Raw genomic sequence first — 8326 nt, forward strand, 5'->3', positions numbered from 1 at the left:
TTGGAGGGTGGCACACAGATGAAGAGCAGGCTAGCACAGCTGTGTGCCATTTAGCTTGTCCTTGAGGTTTCACCAATTTGATTCTAGATTGTCACAGCCAACATAAAAGGAAAACAAACAAAACAGGCTAATGTTAGGTTGTGTAATTCAAACCGCAAGCAGTTTATCGCAACTTCATCTGAAGAGAAGGTTCTGATAGTATCGAATAGTATTGCACCTTAAGCTGCATCAAGGAGAGGTATGTCGCAAGATCATCATTTGCTGTGTGATGTCATTGAAACCTGAGGTTAGTGGAAGAATTTCAAGCTGGAGTGCTAGATTTTTACCTACCTACCTACCTACCTACCTACCTACCTACCTATCTTCCAACACACATTTCTGATGGAATTCAAACACTATAGTCAGCACATGTAAAGTAACATTTTTCTCCAACAACTAAAGAAGAAAACATTTCTGACACATTCAATTGCTTTAATTTGAAGAAAAAAAATCTGTTGTTAAACTCATTCGGTTTCAGCATGCTAATCAACCTTTAGCTTGTTTAAATTTCAAAACCATTTTCATAATTGGAAATAATGTGAATATAAATAATCGGAATGGCTGTTATCTGCTAAATAGAAAACTAGCTGAGAGTGAATCAACAGCGTGTCTGCACTGGTTATATTGAAACAGCGCATTTTATTTTGGAGTCACATGCAAGCACACGCACACACGCACAAACACACACACACACACACACACACACACACACACACACACACACACACACACACACACACACACACACACACACACACACATTCCTGTTTCAATGGTTTTGTGAGGTCCACCATTGCTGAAAACTTTAGAGAAGAACTAGTGTTACATTTGAACACTTTTCCCACTTCAACTTCTTGAAAAAAAGACATAAAAAGTGGACTTGAAACTGAAATAACACCAGGAGTAAGGTTTCTGAATGGGTACATTCAAAGTCCTCACCCCTGTAGTGAATTTGGTTAAAATATCGTTTTACATTTTGTGGTATGAACTTTTTCCTCTCATAAAACGCGCACATACACACACATAAACACACACAGTGAGTAAAAAATGTGTGTATCCAAGTGAAATGAAAATACACACCAAAAAATCATTTTGGGTGAATTTGTGAGGACCTTTCTGAAACTTTATCAGATGCATATATAGACCCTCTAGAAGCCTTTAGAATGAAAAACTTGTGAGGACCGGCCAAATGGTCCTGGAACTTGTCAAAAATGTCCTCACTACGCATGGTATAAAATGTTAGTGGTCCTCACAAGACAAATCATACAAACACACACATACACACACATGAAAACCAGTATATACCAAGGCACTCATTGGAGCTTCACTTACTCCAACTGTAAGGCTCTAAAGCTCCAGAGGGCCACAGCTCAATAAAAGTGGGAGCTGCTGTAGGACGAACAGTGATTTGATGACCTAGCGGGGAATATCATATCATCAGGCCCAAGGACTTGTTTATCATTCACCTCACGCCAACATTGGAGCAGCATTGTGCAAGTGCAAGGCTCCCATTGACCAATTGCATCCACGTAATCATCATGTAAAATTGAAGCTCTTGTTAGTCACAATTTTACGATTGAATCTTCAACCTTAAACGACAACCGACGTCTCCGGACAAGTTGTGTCCATAATTTGTAAAATGGCTTCAAATGACTTCTACTGAGCGTATTTTACAAAGATTCCACCGCATATCGCTATATTTTACGTTTTAAGACTCGTGCTGAATATTCCGGAAGTCTTGTTTTTGAGTTGGTGACGAGTCCGTACGTGACGTCACTGAAGGAACGCCCCTGACCGAAAACAAAGGACACATTGTAGCAGTCCTTCCATCACGCCAATACATTTTGCTGTACTTTGTTACAGCAAAATGCTCGTGTTGCGCCAGAAGAGGGCGTCCAAGCTCCATATAAAGAATTTATCAGCCTGTGGAAATGCAATACACTGTCATGTCGATAAGAGGTCGCCATTTTGTCCCTCTTTTTGGGTGAGACATTTCCCCCCAATGTTGCCTCAAAATGGCTCGGAAGAAATTCTTTAATCGATTGCAAACATGTATGCTTTCCTCTTCAGAACTATTTGTATCATATTCATAACTGGATGTGTAACAAGAAAGCATATTTCTGTGTAAACTCTCAGTCGTACAGGAGTGGTCCATCGATGAGAAGGTTTCTTCAGCCGTCATCTGTACAAAAGTGAAGGTTTCGGACGTTTCGCCTCCTATCCAAGAGGCTTCGTCAGCGAACTAAAGTCTGACTGGTCGTATCGGCCCCATTTATATATCCCTAATGTCCAGACATGGTGGCGCCGGACACAGCTATGATAGGTCCCTACTCTCAGGTTGGGAGGGGCGGGGGACCCCTCCCTGTGGCCCCACTGATTGTTCCTACATTCCTGACTAACGATTGGCCTATTACCCCCACTGCCCCCGGTATCACCTCATCAGCATAACGACCCTCATCAGCATTGCGAAAGTTGCCTAACCTGTTTTGCCTAAGCAGGCTATTGTATGAACGATCCAAATTGAACCTCACCCCACCAGACCGGTTTAATGAAGGATTTTGTTGTTTTATAAGAATCGCTTCTTTTACGCCCCTTTCAAACCATCTATGTTCTTTCGCTAAGATTTTAACCTCATTGTCGTCAAATGAGTGGTTGCTAGCTTTTAGGTGCAAATGTACTGCCGATTGAGGCCCACTAGTATTATCCCTGCGATGTTGATAAAGTCTTTTTTTGAGAATTTGTTGAGTCTCCCCAATGTACTGCTCTTTACAATTTTCATTCTTACAATGTATGGAATAAACTACATTACTTTGTTTTTCATTTGGTAGCCTATCTTTTGGATGCACTAATTTTTGCCTTAACGTGTTTATCGGTTTGAAATAAGTAGGAATTTTATGTTGCCAAAGGACTCTTTGTAATTTTTCAGAAACTCCTGCAATGTACGGTACTGCTACTCCTCTCCTTTTAGAATCTTGAGAATTATTGGTTTCGTTCGCTATTCTTTCTTTCTGACATTTGTTGAATGACCACTGAGGGTACCCACAGTTAGTGAGTGCTCTCCTGATATGTTTTGACTCCTTTTCTCTACCTTCAGTGCTAGTTGGTATTAGTTTAGCCCTATGCTGGAGGGTTCTGATAACTCCTAGTTTATGTTGTAAAGGGTGGTTAGAGTCAAAAAGTAAGTATTGGTCAGTGTGCGTAGCCTTCCTGAAGACTTCTGTTTTTAGCGCTCTGTCCTCTTTTATAATTACTTTACAATCCAAGAAGGCTAGTTGGTTCTCTTGAATGTCCTCACGAGTAAATTTAATGTTGAAGTCTACAGAGTTGAGGTGATCTGTGAAGGATTGAATTTCTTGTTTCTTAATTATGACAAAAGTATCGTCCACATATCTAAACCAGTGTCTAGGTTTTGTCCCTGGGAAGGATGTGAGGGCCTGTTTCTCCATCTCTTCCATGTAGAGATTAGCCACTATGGGTGAAACTGGTGAGCCCATAGCACAACCATGAATTTGTTTATAAAATTTTTCCAATGAGGTTAAAATCTTAGCGAAAGAACATAGATGGTTTGAAAGGGGCGTAAAAGAAGCGATTCTTATAAAACAACAAAATCCTTCGTTAAATCGGTCTGGTGGGGTGAGGTTCAATTTGGATCGTTCATACAATAGCCTGCTTCGGCAAAACAGGTTAGGCAACTTTCGCAATGCTGATGAGGGTCGTTATGCTGATGAGGTGATACCGGGGGCAGTGGGGGTAATAGGCCAATCGTTAGTCAGGAATGTAGGAACAATCAGTGGGGCCACAGGGAGGGGTCCCCCGCCCCTCCCAACCTGAGAGTAGGGACCTATCATAGCTGTGTCCGGCGCCACCATGTCTGGACATTAGGGATATATAAATGGGGCCGATACGACCAGTCAGACTTTAGTTCGCTGACGAAGCCTCTTGGATAGGAGGCGAAACGTCCGAAACCTTCACTTTTGTACAGATGACGGCTGAAGAAACCTTCTCATCGAAAGAAAGCATCTTCTCCGAATCTGAAGCCATTGTTTTGATTCTCCAGCAATGCAAGACGTCTTGGTGTGACGTCACAAACTGGGGGCGGGACTTTCTGAAAATGCCCAATTCGCAGCTCAATTTTTTACAGATTTTGGACACTTTAAGGCGTTTTTATTGGTGTTTTGCATTTGACTGAAAATATCATACTGCGTGTTTTGGGTATTTTCGATGCTATAAAACGTTAGTTCAGTTAGTTGTCAGTGAAGAAACAAAAAAGTGACGTTGGTTGTCCTTTAAACTGATTGTGTGCCGGAGTTGGCATTTTAATTATTTGTTTGAGTTGTAGAAAGCACATTTGAGCTCATCTGACATCTGATCTGTATTTAACTAAATGCCATGCACAAAAGTGATAGATTTGGTGTCCATGGTAACAATGTAAATGTGTTATCACCTTGGTGACAAAGGCTTTGAGTCACGGAGGACAGCCTCGACATGATACAGTGGAACCTTCAAAGTCAAAGCCAGTCCGTTTCAGTTTACCGTCAAGTTGTTTTACCACCATTTCTCCGACAGGCAATAGTAAAATAGTTTAACCACTATTTAATAGTGTCCAAACACGGACTCATTGAATGTATACATAACACTCTATATTTTATGAAATACAGTAAAGTCTCGTTATATCGATATCGGATATATCGATAGTCCCGGTTATATCGATACTATTTCTATGCACGCACGGAGAAAATTACATGCAAACAGGGTCGGATATATCGATAGTCCCGGTTATATCGATATTTTTTCGGACTCCCTTGAATATCGATATAACGAGACTTTACTGTACATAAAACAAAAGTGACCAACTTCTTACCAAATATTTAGCCCTCTCTCTCATAACAAACTCTCACAAGGAATCTAATGAAACATAACCTTGAGGATTATAGTTATTCCTTAGTGGTTTTAATCTTTGAAATATCTCGGGAAATACTACATGGATACTGCATTCAAACAATGGGGGGGGAAATAAAATCTCCTCCGGTTCTCCTTTTGATGGCACAGCTAGATGGATGGATAATTAGTATATTTGCCCATTGTGCCAAAAATAAAGATGAAAAGACCAACTTTCAGAGCAGGCTTCCTTTTGTGTCTCCAGACACTTGAGCAACCTCCTCAGTGGGAATGTTAATGTGCCAGAGCTGCAAAATCAAGCACTGTTCAAGATTGATCCAAACTCCTGTTTTGTTTTTTTATCTCGGAAAGGAAAACCTCTTTCCTTGCCATCATTTTGCAACTGACTTCTTTTTGTGTCACACTTTGGTCAAGTGAGATTAAACCAGGAACTCAACGCCAAAGACATTGAATGTATAGTAAGTTGCGGAAAGGACAAACGGCACTTTTTTTTAATTTCCTAACTGACAAAACGTTTTATAGCATCTAAAATACCCAAAACACGGAGGCTGATATTTTTAGTCAAATGCAAAACACCAATAAAAATGACTTAAAGTGTCCCAAATCTGCAAAAAAATTGAGCTGCGAATTGGGCATTTTCAGAAAGTCCCGCCCCCAGTTCTTGTTACACATCCAGTTATGAATATGATTCAAATAGTTCTGAAGAGGAAAGCATACATGTTTGCAATCGATTAAAGAATTTATTCCGAGCCATTTTGAGGCAACATTGGGGGGAAATGTCTCACCCAAAAAGAGGGACAAAATGGCGACCTCTTATCGACATGACAGTGTATTGCATTTCCACAGGCTGATAAATTCCTTATATGGAGCTTGGACGCCCTCTTCTGCCTCTTTTTTGGTGCTATACGAAGTTTTCAGACCGGCCAAGTACAGCCAAATGCATTGACGTGATGAAAGGACTGCTACAATGTGTCCTTTTTTCGGTCAGGGGCGTTCCTTCAGTGACGTCACTTAGGGCATCGTCACCAACTCAAAAACAAGACTTCCGGAATATTCAGCGCAAGTCTTAAAATGTAAAATATAGCTATATGCGGTGGAATCTTTGTAAAATACGCTCAGTAGAAGTTATTTGAAGCCATTTTACAAATTATGGACACAACTTGTCCGGAGACGTCGGTTGTCCTTTAAGATATTTTGATCACATGTATTTGATGATGAACATCCAAACGCAATTCCCCCACTGTTTCATTCCGGTTAAAAATGAATAACATGCATCCATCCATTTTCCAGACAGCTTTATCCTCATTAGGGTCACGGGTGTTGCTGGAGGCTGTTTCAGACGTCTTCGGGCACTAGGTGTGGTGGACAGCCTGACTCTGTTGCCAGCAAATGAGAATAAAAAGGTAGTTGTGAGGAGAAATCCCACATTGTAATTTATGGATGAACATCTTATAGCAGTGCCACTTGAGTCTCGTGACCCTGTAGTAAGTCAGCGTCATAGCAATTGCTCTGGGATCCTCGTGATTTACACGCTAGGCTCCCAACCTGAAAATGGGAATAAATCATTGCCACCCCTCGTCATCCACCTCTCTTTATCTACGCGCTCAGCTCTTAGTCGCTGTCTCTTTCCGACCCTTTCTCAGTCTGTCACAGTTGCGCATACTCACACACAGGCGGAAACCCGTTCGGAGACACTTCCCCTGCTCACCCCTCGAGGCCCACACATAAGCGCTTAATGAAAAGGTACTTTACACAGGCGGTCGTTCACTGGGGAGATATCTCTTTAAATGTCACTGTTAATGTCGGGTATTAGCACAGAGCAGCAGGTAGTGTATTAGCCCGTGGACATGGCCATGCTGATGCTAGTGTATGATACCCGGCGCACACACACCCATTGCTTATTTGTCCTGCGCCTGCACGCTGCACTTTCTTACTTAGGTGCAGATCCCATCGTTGATTAATAGGCCGGTGGGGCCTTCAAACTCGCCACGTGATTACAACGTATGACTGCAGCTTCAGCGGTGACCCTGCCGTGACCTCAAAAATCCACATATCTAATCATATCATTGTGATCAAACTGTGTGTTTGTGTGTTTGTATGACTAGTCTTGTGAGGACCACTAACATTTTATACCATACGTAGTGAGAACATTTTTGACAAGTGAGGACCTTTTGGCCGGTCCTCACAAGTTTGTTTTCATTCGAAAGGCTTCTAGAGGGTCTATAGATGCATCTGTTAAAATTTCAGAAAGGTCCTCACAAATTCACCCAAAAGGATTTTTTTGGGTGTGTATCTTCATTTCACTTGGAAACACACACTATTTATTCACTGTGTGTTTATGTGTGTGTGTGTGTGTGTGTGTGTGTGTGGTTAATAAGAGGAAAAAGTTCATACCACAAAAAGTAAAATGATATTTTAACCAATTTCAGACAGGGGTGAGGACTTTGAAAGTACCCATTCAGAAACCTCACTCCTGCTCTTATTTCAGTTTCCAGTCCACTTTTTATTTCTTTGTTTTTTAAAGAAGTTGAAGTGAGAAAAGTGTTCAAACGTAACATTAGTTCTTCTCTAAACTTATCAGCAACGGTGGTCCTCACTCCTTATCTGGAGTTATCCGGACCTCACAAAACCATTGAAACAGGACTGTGTATGTGAGTGTGCGTGTGTGTGTGTGTGTGTGTGTGTGTGTGTGTGTGTGTGTGTGTGTGTGTGTGTGTGTGTGTGTGTGTGTGTGTGTGTGTTTGTATGGCTAGCCTAGTGAGGACCACTAACATTTTATACCGTATGTGGCCGCTCCTCACAAGTTTTTTTCATTCTAAAGGCTTCTAGAGGGTCTATATATGCATCTGTTAAAGTTTCAGAGAGGTGCTCACAAATTCCCCCAAAATGATTTTTGGTGTGTATATTTACTTGGATACACACACTTTTTATTCACTGTGTGTGTTTATGTGTGTGTGCGTGTTTTATGAGAGGGAAAAGTTCATACCACAAAAAGTAAAACGATAATTTAACCAAATTTATCACAGGGGTGAGGATGTTGAATGTGCCCATTCAGAAACCTCACTCCTGCTGTTATTTCAGTTTCAAGTCCACTTTTATTGCTTTGTTTTTAAAGAAATGGGAAATGGGGTGACATTTATTGTGTAATGTAACACTAGTTCTTCTCTACATTTGTGGTCCTCACTCCTTATCCGGAGTTATCCGGACCTCACAAAACTTTTGAAACAGGAATGTGTGTGTGTGTTTGTGTGTGTGTGTATGTGTGGCCTAAGACTGCCTCTCACGGGAGTCTCTTAAATCCGCATTTTCATATGGTGCACGATAAATGACTCAAGGAGCTTCATTCTAAACCCTTGGGGTATCTGTTCCTGTACAACATCTCTCCTTC

The sequence above is a fragment of the Hippocampus bargibanti genome, linkage group LG08 (genome assembly GCF_051943395.1).
Source record: "Hippocampus bargibanti isolate YZ-2025 linkage group LG08, ASM5194339v1, whole genome shotgun sequence".
Taxonomy (NCBI): Eukaryota; Metazoa; Chordata; class Actinopteri; order Syngnathiformes; family Syngnathidae; genus Hippocampus; species Hippocampus bargibanti.